Source organism: Triticum dicoccoides, chromosome 5A (assembly GCF_002162155.2).
Source record: "Triticum dicoccoides isolate Atlit2015 ecotype Zavitan chromosome 5A, WEW_v2.0, whole genome shotgun sequence".
Classification (NCBI taxonomy): Eukaryota; Viridiplantae; Streptophyta; class Magnoliopsida; order Poales; family Poaceae; genus Triticum; species Triticum dicoccoides.
In genome coordinates this window covers 167,693,078-167,706,856 of record NC_041388.1, presented here as the reverse complement: position 1 = coordinate 167,706,856, position 13,779 = coordinate 167,693,078, and positions in this window count along the sequence as shown.

Genomic DNA, 13,779 nt, shown 5'->3' with positions numbered 1-13,779 from the left:
TCATCTCATTGCATCATTTTCATTTGAGCTCATCTTGATGCCCGAAATGCTGTTGGAAGAGGGCTATGTGAGGAATATTTCAGATCTGTTTCAGCAAATGGCCTTTTGTCATTTTTGCCATGATTAATGTGTGCATGTTATGAACTTGAGATCTACATGTTTTTTGTTATATGCCATGCCATCTTTACAGGGGCGTATGCCATGAATTTTTGTGATCTTTGTGGTGACTAGCACAAGCATGCAAAGTAGCTTACTCGGTGATGCTGATTTCAGGGACTTAGTTTTTCACCAAGTCCTTGTCCTGATTTTGTTTTTATGCCATATGTTCATGTTGTTTCCTAGTGATCCGTGCCTCTTTTGAGGATGATCAGTAAGGATGTTTTGTTAATATTGTGGTGCTCTATGCATCCATGTCATTGTTTGCATTTATGGATCACCCTAGCTTGAGTCAATCGACCTCTACTTTTGCTATAAAATGTTCCTGGCAGATTGTTGACATGTTTAGTGATTTTGCCGAGGATGTTGCTATTGATCCGTGCATGCTATGATGTTGTTCTTGCCATGTCTACCTCCTATGCCATGTCTTCTTGATGGATGTATGATTATCTTGTCATGCAATGCTCTGTAGTGAGTGCATTGAGCTCGTAAACATGCCTACCTGTTAATCTGTTTGCATGCTCCAGTTTTTCAATAAGTCTGAATCTGTTTATGTTTTTGCTATGTTCACATGCTTGCAATTGTATTCTCTGATCCCTTTTGGCTCATGGTCACTAAGGGAATTTTGTTATATGCTTTGAGTAGCTTCATTTCATGCCTTGCTTTGCCATGATATGCTCCTGTAGCATGTAGTTATCATGCTCTAAAGTATGCTTCCTGATACTAAATTCCAGACTTGTGTTAATTTCACTAAGTCTGAAACCTGTTATCATTTGCACTTTTGCCATGCTTGTTTGAACCTGTTAATGAGTGAATTAGCCGTAGCTCAGTGTTCATCTTTTGTCAAGCATCATGAGTGTATCCCTGCCATGTATTTTGTTTCTATGTTTGAGTGATGTAGCATATTTAACTTGATGTATTTAGATGACTACTTGCTGTTTATCGCAGACCGGTGCCATATTTGTTTTGCTTGCCATTTCCAAACCGTGCATCCGATTCCGGTGATCTTTATATCGATTTCGACCGAAATCAACTCCTCTTTCCAGTGGAACTCCTGAATTTCCATGTTGAGGCCAGGTTCAATCTTTAATATGCAAATCATGCATATGCATCACCTACCGCATCCTGCATATCATACCATGTTTGCATCATGTTGCTTGAGCATTGCACGTGGTTGATTGTGCTCCTTTTTCTTGTTGTTCTTGTTTGGGTAGAGCCTGGAGACGAGTTCGTGAATGAGGAGCCTGTTGAGTACGCTTAAGAGGATCAAGACAACACTGAGAACTTTGCAGGCAAGATGACCATACCCTCGAAATCACTTCTATCTTTGCTTGCTAGATGCTCGTTCTTTTGCTATGCCTATGCTACGATACCTACCACTTGCTTATCATGCCTCCTAAATTGCCATGTCAAGCCTCTAACCCACCATGTCCTAGCAAATCGTTGTTTGTCTATGTTACCGCTTTGCTCAGCCCCTCTTATAGCGTTGCTAGTTGCAGGTGAAGATTGGAGATCGTTCCTTGTTGGAATTTGTTTATTGTTGGGATATCACAATATTATCTTGTTTATCTTAATGCATTTATATACTTGGTAAAGGATGGAAGGCTCGGCCTTATGCCTAGTGTTTTGTTCCACTCTTGCCGCCCTAGTTTCCGTCATATCGGTGTTATGTTCCCGGATTTTGCGTTCCTTACGCGGTTGGGTTATAATGGGAACCCCTTGACAGTTCACCTTAAATAAAACTCCTCCAGCAATGCCCAACCTTGGTTTTACCATTCGCCACCTAGCCTCTTTTCCCTTGGGTTTTCGGAGCCCGAGGGTCATCTTTATTAAACCCCCCGGGCCAATGCTCCTCTGAGTGTTGGTCCAAACTAGAGCCCTCTGCAGCGCCCTCTTGGGGAAACTCGAGGTTTGGTTTTAGTTGTAGGGAGGGCTCATCTGAGTGTGCCCTGAGAACAAGATGTGTGCAGCTCCTATCGGGATTTGTCGGCACATCCGGGCGCTGTTGCTGGACTTGTTTTACCATTGTCGAGGATGTCTTGTAACCTGGATGCCGAGTTTGATCGGATTGTCTTGGGAGAAGGAATATCCTTCGTTGACCGTGAGAGCTTGTGATGGGCTAAGTTGGGACTCCCCTGCAGGGATTTGAACTTTCGAAAGTCGTGCCTGCGGTTATGGGCAGATGGGAATTTGTTAATGTCCGGCTGTAGCAAACCTGAAACTTAACTTAATTAAAATGCATCAACCACGTGGGTAACCGTGATGGTCTCTTCTCAGCGGAGTCCGGGAAGTGAACACAGTGTTGGAGTAATGTTTGACGTAGGTTGTTCTAGGATCACTTCTTGATCATAGTTGTTCGACCGTGCTTTTGCCCTCTCTTCTCGCTCTCTTTTGCGTATGTTAGCCACCATATAAGCTAGTCGCTTGCTGCAGCTCCACATCATACCTTTGCCTTACCCATAAGCTTAAATAGTCTAGATCGCCAGGGTGTGAGATTGCTGAGTCCCCGTGACTCACAGATTCCTTCCAAAACCAGATGCAGGGACCGATGATTCCACTCCAGGTGACGCGTTTGAGCTCAAGTGGGAGTTCGATGAAGACTCTCGTCGTTACTATGTGTCTTTCCCAGATGATCAGTAGAGGTGCCAGTTGGGGCGATCGGGTACTTTGTCGCATTTGGGGGTTGATCTTTATTTTGGTACCATAGTCGGACCATGAGTGTATTGGATGAATGTAATGACTTATTTATGTATTTGTGTGATGTGGCGAGTGTAAGCCAACTATGTATCCTTTCCCTTTTATTTATATTACATGGGTTGTTTGCGAAGATTACCTCACTTGCGACATTGCTTTCAATGCTGTTATGCCTCTAAGTCGTGCTTCGACATGTAGGAGATATAGCCGCATCGAGGGTGTTACAGCTTACGCGAGACTGGTTCTACTGACGTGCTTTGCACACAGGTGGCTGGCGGGTGTCAGTTTCTCCAACTTTAGTTGAACTGAGTGTGTCTACGCCTGGTCCTTGAGAAGGTTAAAACAACACTAACTTCATGAACTATTGTTGTGGTTTTGATGCGTAGGTAAGAACGATTCTTGCTCAGCTCGTAGCAGCCACGTAAAACTTGCAACAACGAAGTAGAGGACGTGTAACTTGTTTTTGCAGGGCATGTTGTGATGTGATATGGTCAAGACATGATGCTATATTTTATTGTATGAGATGATCATGTTTTGTAACCGAGTTATCGGCAACTGGCAGGCGCCATATGGTTGTCGCTTTATTGTATGCAATGCAATCGCCCTGTAATTGCTTTACTTTATCACTAAGCGGTAGCGATAGTCGTAGAATCAATAGTTAGCGAGACGACAACAATGCTATGATGGAGATCAAGGTGTCGCGCCGGTGACGATGGTGATCATAATGGTGCTTCGGAGATGGATATCACAAGCACAAGATGATGATGGCCATATCATATCACTTATATTGATTGCATGTGATGTTTATATTTTCTGCATCTTATTTTGCTTTGATTGACGGTAGCATTATAAGATGATCTATCACTAAATTTCAAGATAAAAGTGTTCTCCCTGAGTATGCACCGTTGCCAAAGTTCGTCGTGCCCAGACACCACGTGATGATTGGGTGTGACAAGCTCTACGTCCATCTACAACGGGTGCAGGCCCGTTTTGCACGCGCAGAATACCCATGTTAAACTTGACGAGCCTAGAATATGCAGATATGGCCTCGGAACACTGAGACCGAAAGGTCGAGCGTGAATCATATAGTAGACATGATCAACATAGTGATGTTCACCATTGAAAACTACTCCATTTCATGTGATGATCGGTTATGGTTTAGTTGATTTGGATCACATGATCACTTAGATGATTAGAGGGATGTCTATTTAAGTGGGAGTTCTTGAGTCATATGATTAATTGAACTTAAATTTATCATGAACTTAGTACCTGATAGTATTTGCATGTCTATGTTTGTTGTAGGTAGATGGCTCATGCTATTGTTCCGTTGAATTTTAATGCGTTCCTTGAGAAAGCAAAGTTGAAAGATGATGGTAGCAATTACACGGACTGGGTCCGTAACTTGAGGATTATCCTCATTGCTGCACAAAAGAATTACATCCTGGAAGCATCGCTAAGTGCCAAACCTGCTGCAGGAGCAACACCAGATGTTATGAACACCTGGCAGAGCAAAGCTGATGACTACTCAATAGTTCAGTGTGCCACGCTTTACGGCTTAGAACCGAGACTTCAACGACGTTTTGAACGTCATGGAGCATATGAGATGTTCCAGGAGTTTAAGTTAATATTTCAAGCAAATGCCCGGATTGAGAGATATGAAGTCTCCAATAAGTTCTATATGTGATGCCCCGAGTCCGATGCTCGAGAAGACTACCTTATGTTTCGGGTTTCGCTGTGTGTTTCATTTGTGCCTACCCTTTTATTTTTGCATTGCATCATGTCATCATGCCATCATGTAATAAATCTTTTGCATCTCAACTAAATAATTTTTGTGGGTCTTTGATCCATTTAAATCGAGGGAAGAGTGACTTCTCTTTATAACATTATTCTCCTAATATTTAGGGAGCTATTATAAATTTTCCATTAACTTTGGAATCACCATAACACACTTGCAATTTAATTCACTGCCTCTTATGCTTCAAGTTGCACCTCAAAACTTTTCCAACAATTCTTTTCCCATTTTTCGAGGCTCATCCTAAATTCTCAATATTTTTGGACCTACCGAATGCCCACTTATTATTCAAACTCTTTTGGATTTAAATTCAAACGAGTTCGAATCCAATCTTCACGCACACGCTCACTTCTATTTTGTTGGCCCAAGCGAGTCCGGGAAATTTATCCCCGTGCCCAAATTCCATCCCTAACCCTCTCCTTATATTTTTCTTCTTCTATCTATATTTTTTTCTCTCTTATTGGTTAAGAGATGAGAGTGTGTGAGAGAGAGAGCCCAGCCAAGATCTAGGCGCAACCCCTTCTCTTCTGGGCCGGCCTCCAAGGCCCAACCGCGCTCCCCCTGTAACCCTAGCCCGATCCCCATCTCACCAACTCCCTCACATCCTCCCCTCGCGCCGCCAGTACCCTGTCGCCCGAACCTACCATCTCCCCTTCGCCCGATCCCTTCTCCCATTCGCTGCCTCTCCTTCCCTCGTCCTCCTCCCAACGCTCGCACGCACAGGAGCAGCGTCCCTCGCCCCGATTCCTTCGGCCTCGTCCTCTCGGCCCCGCCACCAGGACCGCAGCTCCGTCGCATGGCCTCTCCGAGCTCTGCCTGCGTCGACTCCTCAAGCCGGCTTCGTCCCCGCTCCGCGAGACATCCCCATCGCCAGCTTCCCTGCCTGCCGCACATGAGTTCTTCCACAACCACTGCATCCCTCGGTCGTGCCCGATCGGTCCTCTGCATCGCCAGCTGCCGACACCAGAAGTTTGGGTCGTCCCCGACCCTGCGGCCCTGGCCTCCTGCCCCGCGCCCAGAGCTCTATCCTCTTCGTCGCCTTCCCGCCATGGCACCCTGCAGCAGAGCACCACGACGACCCTCACCTGCGCCTCCCCGAGCAGGAACTCCGCCTCCCCTGCACCCGTGCTTCGCTGACCGGAGGCGTCGTCCTTGACCGTCGCCAGCACCGCTGCCCCGCCTACGTCCTCGACCTCCTTCTTCCACGCGCTGTCAAGTTTCGGGAGCTGCCGCTGTTTTTCTTTTGCTGCTGCGTCTCCGTCCGTCTGCAGGCGACCGCGCCCGGTGTCTGCGATGCCTGCTGCTGTCGCTGGACGCCAAGACCACCGCGACACCTGAACTTCGTGTCATTGTCCGCTGCCCGCCTCCCGTCGTTTTCGCCAAGTACCACAAGTTCCGGATGGATACGTCAAGTCCCCAGCGAGACCCGTTTTCGTCAAGTTCGACTATACGGCTATGACATCGGAGTTGGACCGCAAGCGCCAAGTACCCCACCGGCAAGACCACACGGATGCTCGAACGAGTACAGAACAATTCGCAAAGATCGACAAGAACGACTTTGTGGACCGAACGTGAATGACTACACCCGGTGATGGGACGAGTACCCCGACAACGTGTACCACTATGCCAAGTTCCATTACCGAGGGCCGCGAGTACAACTACGTCCACAACGCGCCGTGTACGACTACAACATGAACAAGTACCATGACGACCTCCGAAGAACTCGGTTTCACCAAGTCCCACTACCGTCGCCTCCGAAAGCCTCGGATCCGTCAAGTCCCTCGACGACAAGTGCATGACTATGCGGATTGTACCAAGTACCCCTTCGGGTTGACGAGATCGGCAAGTGCGAAACACCAAGTACCACGACGACCATCGACATGTACCCCTACACCGCACCGAAACGCCGAGTACCTCGCCATGACCCCGAACATCCACGGGAACTTGTGTGACTACGAACGTGAACAACTACCCTTGATGTGGATCCGACAAGTTTGCAAGTACAACTACTTCCATTACGACCCGCGTGAACAACTACTTCCTCTACCATCGCCGAGTACGACTACTTCCCACGACGATCATGAATGACTACACCGCTGGACCCGAACCGTTCCGATAATGCACGCTCCAAAAGGTATAACCCTCGAGACGCCGCCTGGGAACGAATGCATGTGTGATGTATGAGATGCTCGAGCTTGCGCCGTGCCCGAATTATCGGCGCACGTTGCCCCTCTTTTTCCTTGTCACCATCGTCGACTCATGAGACACCCGGTATCCGGGAGTGCCCCACCATCTTTTGCACGCATCCACATACTTCTCCTTTGTATCGGTATCTCAATCAAGTTACCTGAATCGCAACGTTGTCGTGGCACCATTACCGTTATCGTTGTCGTGGCACCCCTTTTTGTTTCCGCCACGATGACAAAATGCTTCATAATGCTCTTGTCAACTTTTAATAAAAATTGCATAAACTTGTTCATGTCATCCACATCATGACAACAACAATTAAAATATTTAAATTGTTGTTGCAATATATTACTAGTGCATATGGGGATTTACCAGATTCGTTATTTGTTATACCCCGCCCCATTTAAAATGTTTAGATGGTGTAGTTTTGTTATGCCTCACCTCTTGCCATGTTAACCAACATTTAATATTGTTGAGTACCTAACCGAGAGAGAACTAAATAATTGATGTGGTGTTCCGTCAATATGCAACTCGTTGCATATTGAGCTCCACTTAATTTGTAGGATTGTTTGTGCTCTTTGCCATGCCATGCCTCTTTAATCCGGACATGCATCATACTTGGTTGTGCATCATGCCATGTTTATGTGTTGGTTATTTAGTATGTTGTTTGCTTATTTTCCGGTGTTGCTTCTTCGGGTTAGTTCAGATAACGTCGCGTTTGTGAGGAACCATTCGTCTACGTCCGTTTGTCTTCTTTAGGGACTCGTTCTTCTTCCTTGCGGGATTTCAGGCAAGATGACCATACCCTCGAAATCACTTCTATCTTTGCTTGCTAGTTGCTCGCTCTTTTGCTATGCCTATGCTGCGATACCTACCACTTGCTTTATCATGCCTCCCATATTGTTAAGCCAAGCCTCTAACCACCTTGTCCTAGCAAACCGTTGTTTGGCTATGTTACTGCTTGCTCAGCCCCTCTTATAGTGTTGTTAGTTGCAGGTGAAGATTGAAGCTTGTTCCATGTTGGAACATGGATATTTTGTTGGGATATCACAATATCTCTTATTTAATTAATGCATATATATAATTGGTAAAGGGTGGAAGGCTCGGCCTTATGCCTGGTGTTTTGTTCCACTCTTGCCGCGCTAGTTTCCATCATATCGGTGTTATGTTCCCGGATTTTGCGTTCCTTACGCGGTTGGGTTATAATGGGAACCCCTTGACAGTTCGCTTTGAATAAAACTCCTCCAGCAAGGCCCAACTTTGGTTTTACCATTCGCCACCTAGCCTTTTTCCCTTGGGTTAGGCCAGCCCCAGGGTCATCTTTATTTTTAACCCCCCCCCCAGGCCAGTGCTTGTCTAAGTGTTGGTCCGAACTGAGTAGACTGCGGGGCCACCTCGGGGAAACTTGAGGGCTGGTTTTACTCGTAGGATGTCTCATCCGGTGTTGCCCTGAGAACGAGATATGTGCAACTCCTTTCAGAATGTCAGCGCATCGGGCGGTCTTGCTGGACTTGTTTTACCATTGTCGAGGATGTCTTGTAATCGGGATTCCGAATCTGATCGGGTCTTCCCGCTAGAAGGAATATCCTACGTTGACCGTGAGAGCTTGTGATGGGCTAAATTGGGACTCCCCTGCAGGGATTTGAACTTTCGAAAGTCGTGCCCGCGGTTATGGGCAGATGGGAATTTGTTAATGTCCGGCTGTAGCAAACCTGAAACTTAACTTAATTGAAATGCATTAACCACGTGGGTAACCGTGATGGTCTCTTCTCAGCGGAGTCCGGGAAGTGAACACAGTGTTGGAGTAATGTTTGACGTAGGTTGTTCTAGGATCACTTCTTGATCATAGTTGTTCGACCATGCTTTTGCCTTCTCTTCTCGCTCTCTTTTGCGTATGTTAGCCACCATATAAGCTAGTCGCTTGCTGCAGCTCCACATCATACCTTTGCCTTACCCATAAGCTTAAATAGTCTTGATCGCTAGGGTGTGAGATTGCTGAGTCCCCGTGACTCACAGATTCCTTTCAAAACCAGTTTGCAGGTGCCGATATTACCAAGCAGGTGACGCAACCAAGCTCAAGGAGGAGCTCGAGGAAGATCGTGTTTGTTATGTTGTTTCCGTTTCCAGTTGATCAGTAGTGGAGCCCAGTCGGGACGATCGGGGATCTGTGTAGCATTTGGGGTAGTCTTATTTTATTTTGGTTCCATAGTCAGACCTTGAGTGTATTTGGTTGATGTAATGCTTTACTCATGTAATTGTGTGAAGTGGCAATTGTAAGCCAACTATGTATCTCTTTCCCTTATGTATTACATGGGTTGTGTGAAGATTACCTCACTTGCGACATTGCTTTCAATGTGGTTATGCCTCTAAGTCGTGCTTCGACACATGGGAGATATAGCCGCATCGAGGGCATTACAAGTTGGTAATCAGAGTCGTCCCCGACCTTAGGAGCCCCCTGCTTGATCGAATCGTTGGCGTTGTTGAGTCTAGAAAAATGTTTTGAGTCATTTAGGAATTATATATCGGAGAGTTAGGAATTCTTTTTACTCCTTAGTCCCTTCGTCGCTCTGGTGAGGCATCCTGACGTAGAGTTTTGACTCTTCTCTTCTCAAATTTCACTAAAAAAATTAGGATCACGCGGGTATCTTGGAATCGTTCCGATGGTTTTGTGACGAGAACATTGTTCTTGGTGCCTCCTGTCATTTAGGAGTTGTGGCAGTGTCCCGAGGAGTTGAGCTCCGAGGTGTTGTCGTCACAATTTTATCGTTGCAATTCTGGAATACCTGAGTTTAGTTTCGCCGACATCGAAAATCTCTTTTATGCAGTTGTTGGTGAGATAACCTCGACGCCACCCAGTACTTGGGCGGGAGTTCGGGAGTATTGCCATAATTCGTATAACGGATGCTTTTCGAAGGTTGAGGTAAACGATTTCCAAAGGTTTCTTGGTTATGTGTTGAAGGATGGATTCATCTGGATGTAGGATTTGTGCAGTTTTGGGTGAGATATTATGCTTCCCCTGTATCCCCAACACCTGATTGCAGAACCGGAAAGTTTCGGGAGTTTATAAGTGGGAATTCAAGTAGCTCTTAGGATATCTTTCCGACAGATGTATGATATGAAATTGGGGTTCGACGTCTAGTGGTCCGCCTATCCACGGTTGGTTTTACAGTGGCCTCGTTGTGTCTTAAAGAGTCCTTGGCTATGCCGACTCGGGGACGCTTCGTATGTCATGTGCACTGCCTTGTACATGATGGTACTGTACGATCGAGCCGGTGTAGGCCCCACCACGAAAACTTCGGACGAAATCTCTATCATATGTTTGTTCCGGCTTATTTTGCAAGCCAATCCTTTGTTTGTTTTGAGTCGTGGTATTCAAGTTGCTTCAATGTCAAGTGTTTGATTCCATACCTTCCCCAAATGGTGTTCTCATACTCCGATGCGAATACTAATCCTTCTTGATAATCGAGATTGTCATGTCAACCCTTTTCAACCGGTGTGTCTCTCTTTAAGTGGATCCGATCATTTCAACAGTAGCAAGATCAATTCGCAGTTCTTCTCAATGGTGTTTGTTTCAGCCGTCTCCAAGTTGCCTTTGTTTTTTTCCCGCCCTCTCTCCCTTGTTTTTCTTCAAGGACTCAGATTTCTTAATCAAGTATCCATTTCTTTGATGTGAAGCCTCTCCATTCTTTTCCGTCAATGTTCTTACCCGGTGATTCTCATGAAGATCCTAACGGAGCCTCAAGTTCGTCATTCTTTGTTTCTGTTATCTTCTCCTGTGGATCTAATTCAAGCTTTCGGTGTTGATCATATCCTTTTTCCTCGTTTCAAATACCTTCTTATGCCGGTGCACCTCTTAATCTTCCCCGCTTGCTATTCAATTGTTCCGGAGTGCTCAAGATATCTCGAAGATTCGTGTTTCCACTCTGCTTTCATTAAATCTCTTTTCGAGGATGTTATCTCATTCAATCCATTTAAATTCAACCGGTGCTATCTCCTTTTCAAGTTATCGTTCTACGGTGTTTCTTTTGAGTGGGCCCTAACCCATAGGTCTTTTCCCAGGATCTTACCTGACTCTTCTTATTTTTCCGGAGCTTCTCAAATTCTTTTCTAAAGTTTGACGTAAGAATGATTTATCATCAGTCAAATGTCTTTCTCCAAGATTTTTCAAATTCTTTTCATCGTTGGCTCAACTTTTCCATCTTTCATTCCGGTGTGCCGGAATGATTCTTGGTGGTGTTTCTCGTTGTCATTCTCATCATTTGAAGACCGAAGAAGATTTTTCTCTCAATCTTGTTCTTGTCTCTTCAAGATTCGTGATTCTAGCTTGCTGCCATCCTCTCATAATTGTTTCAATTGTGAGTATTATTTTCACCTATCCGAAGCATTTCTTGAGTTGTTTTCCAATTCTTTACTCTGGAGCCCATCATCTCAGAGTTATTCATTCTCAGCTTTCAGCTCTCGTTTCCCAAATCTTACCGGTGCATCATTCAAATTTTTCTAATCAGCTTGGGATCTCTTCGTTCACTTGTATCTAAATTCTCTCAAGCATCTTCGTTCATTTGCTAATTCTTCCCGGTTGTTCTTTATCTTTTCTTTGTTCATTTTCAATCCTTACGGTGGTTCATTCAAGAATTCTCTTCCTTAGTTATCATATCAATTTATTCGTTGTTCCCAAATCCTACCAGTGGTTCACTGAAGACTTTCTCAAGTTGGCGCTATATCTCTCATAAATCCTTTTCTACAAGAATAAGTAGTATGCCAAATCCGTTGCTTGTCATCAACTTAAATTGATGAAGGATACACATAACATAATTCTTATTCTTGCTTCATCCAAATGATGGATTCGTTCCTCCGGAGTTTGTTCACAATAACTAATTCTCGTTGTCAATTGTTCATCTTATCTTTTTCCCGGAGTTCCAACCTCTTTCAATTATATCGTCACGAAGATCCATCCAAATCGGTACAAGGATTCACCTTGTGTTTTCAACTTCTCTTTCCTTCCGTTTGATCATTCTTTTGTTTAATGGAGTTCTTCATGAAGGTTCTACATGTTGGTTCATCAAGGAAATAATTCCTTCTCCAAGTGTTCATTGAGATTCTTTTCTAAGGAGCTCAAGCATTTCTTCATCTCGCAATCCGAAGTGCAATCCTTTCTATCGTATCATTGGAGGTGGTATTATGTCATTCTTGATAATTTGAGTTCATGTTTCATGATTCACATGTTGTTAAGGATGAGTTATTTTGAATCCATCAATCTCGTCATTGGAGTTATCATGGGTTGTATTTCACCTAAAACCTTCCCTAAGGATTGTTGCTATTTATGGTGCTTATAAATGACCCAAGTCCTTCATTTATCCTCCCGGTGATACAAGTTTCTCATCTCCTTGTTCATATCAATCCAAATCCATTGTTTCCGTCTGTGGCAGAATTTCACCTCATAATTTTGAGATGTCTTCCATAAGCCCACAATAAGCTTACTCTTTTCGTTGTTGTTTTTCCAACAACTCCGTTCGACCCTTATCCTAAGGATGCCTTTTTCAAGCTCATTTGTGGCATTAGTTGACCTTTCCTTCTCCATCCTTTCAATGATCTTTTTTTCTTTCTTCTTACAGAGGCATTGTGATGTTTCACTTTTCTCTCATATTCTCGAGTTGTGAGGATCATGTTCTTTTCATGCTTATCCATTTAACCGGAGTGTTGTGCCCTCTGCTCAAGTTCTTTTCTACTTATCTAGTCTTGCATCTCTTTTCAATCGGAGTGCTGCCCGAAGTTGTTCTTCCTTGTCCCTCTTTCCTAACGGAGTGCTTTCAACTTTGTCATCTCCGTTGTATTCTTTTCTCGAAATGGCTTAACCTTTTCAAGGTTCTTTGGTTTCACTCGTTTGTCAAAGAAGCAACATAGTTTTACCTCTTCTCTTCCTCTTCCGTTTCTCTCCGGTACCATTCTAGATCTCGGGACGAGATCCTCTCGTAGTGGTGGAGTGTTGTGACGCCCCGAGTCCGATGCTCGAGAAGACTTCCTTATGTTCCCGGTTTCTCCGTGTGTTTCATTTGTGCCTGCCCTTTTATTTCTGCATTGCATCATGTCATCATGCCATCATGTAATAAATCTTTCGCATCTCAACTAAATAATTTGTGTGGGTCTTCGATACATTTAAATCGAGGGAAGAGTGACTACTCTTTATAACATTATCCTCCTAATATTTAGGGAGTTATTATAAATTTTCCATTAACTTTGGAATCACCATAACACACTTGCAATTTAATGCCATGCCTCTTATGCTTCAAGTTGCACCTCCAAATTTGCCAACAATTCTTTTCCCATTTTTTGAGGCTCCTCCTAAATTCTCAATATTTTTGGACCTACCGAATGCCCACTTCTTATTCAAACTCTTTTGGATTTAAATTCAAACGAGTTTGAATCCAATCTTCACGCACACACTCACTTCTATTTTCTTAGCCCAAGCTCATTTTTGCGAGTCCGGAAAATTTATCCCCGTGCCCAAATTCCATCCCTAACCCTCTCCTTATATTTTTCTTCTTCTATCTATATTTTTTCTCTCTTACTGGTTAAGAGATGAGAGTGTGTGAGAGAGAGAGCCCAGCCAAGATCTAGGCGCAACCCCTTCTCTTCTGGGCCGGCCTCCAAGGCCCAACCGCGCTCCCCCCGTAACCCTAGCCCGATCCCCATCTCACCAACTCCCTCGCATCCTCCCCTCGCGCCGCCAGTACCCCGTCGCCCGAACCTACCATCTCCACTTCGCCCGATCCCTTCTCTCATTCGCTGCCTCTCCTTCCCTCGTCCTCCTCCCAACGCTCGCACGCATAGGAGCAGTGTCCCTCGCCCCGATTCCTTTGGCCTCGTCCTCTCGGCCCCGCCACCAGGACCGCAGCTCCGTCGCCATGGCCTCTTCGAGCTCTGCCTGCGTCGACGCCTCAAGCCGCCTTCGT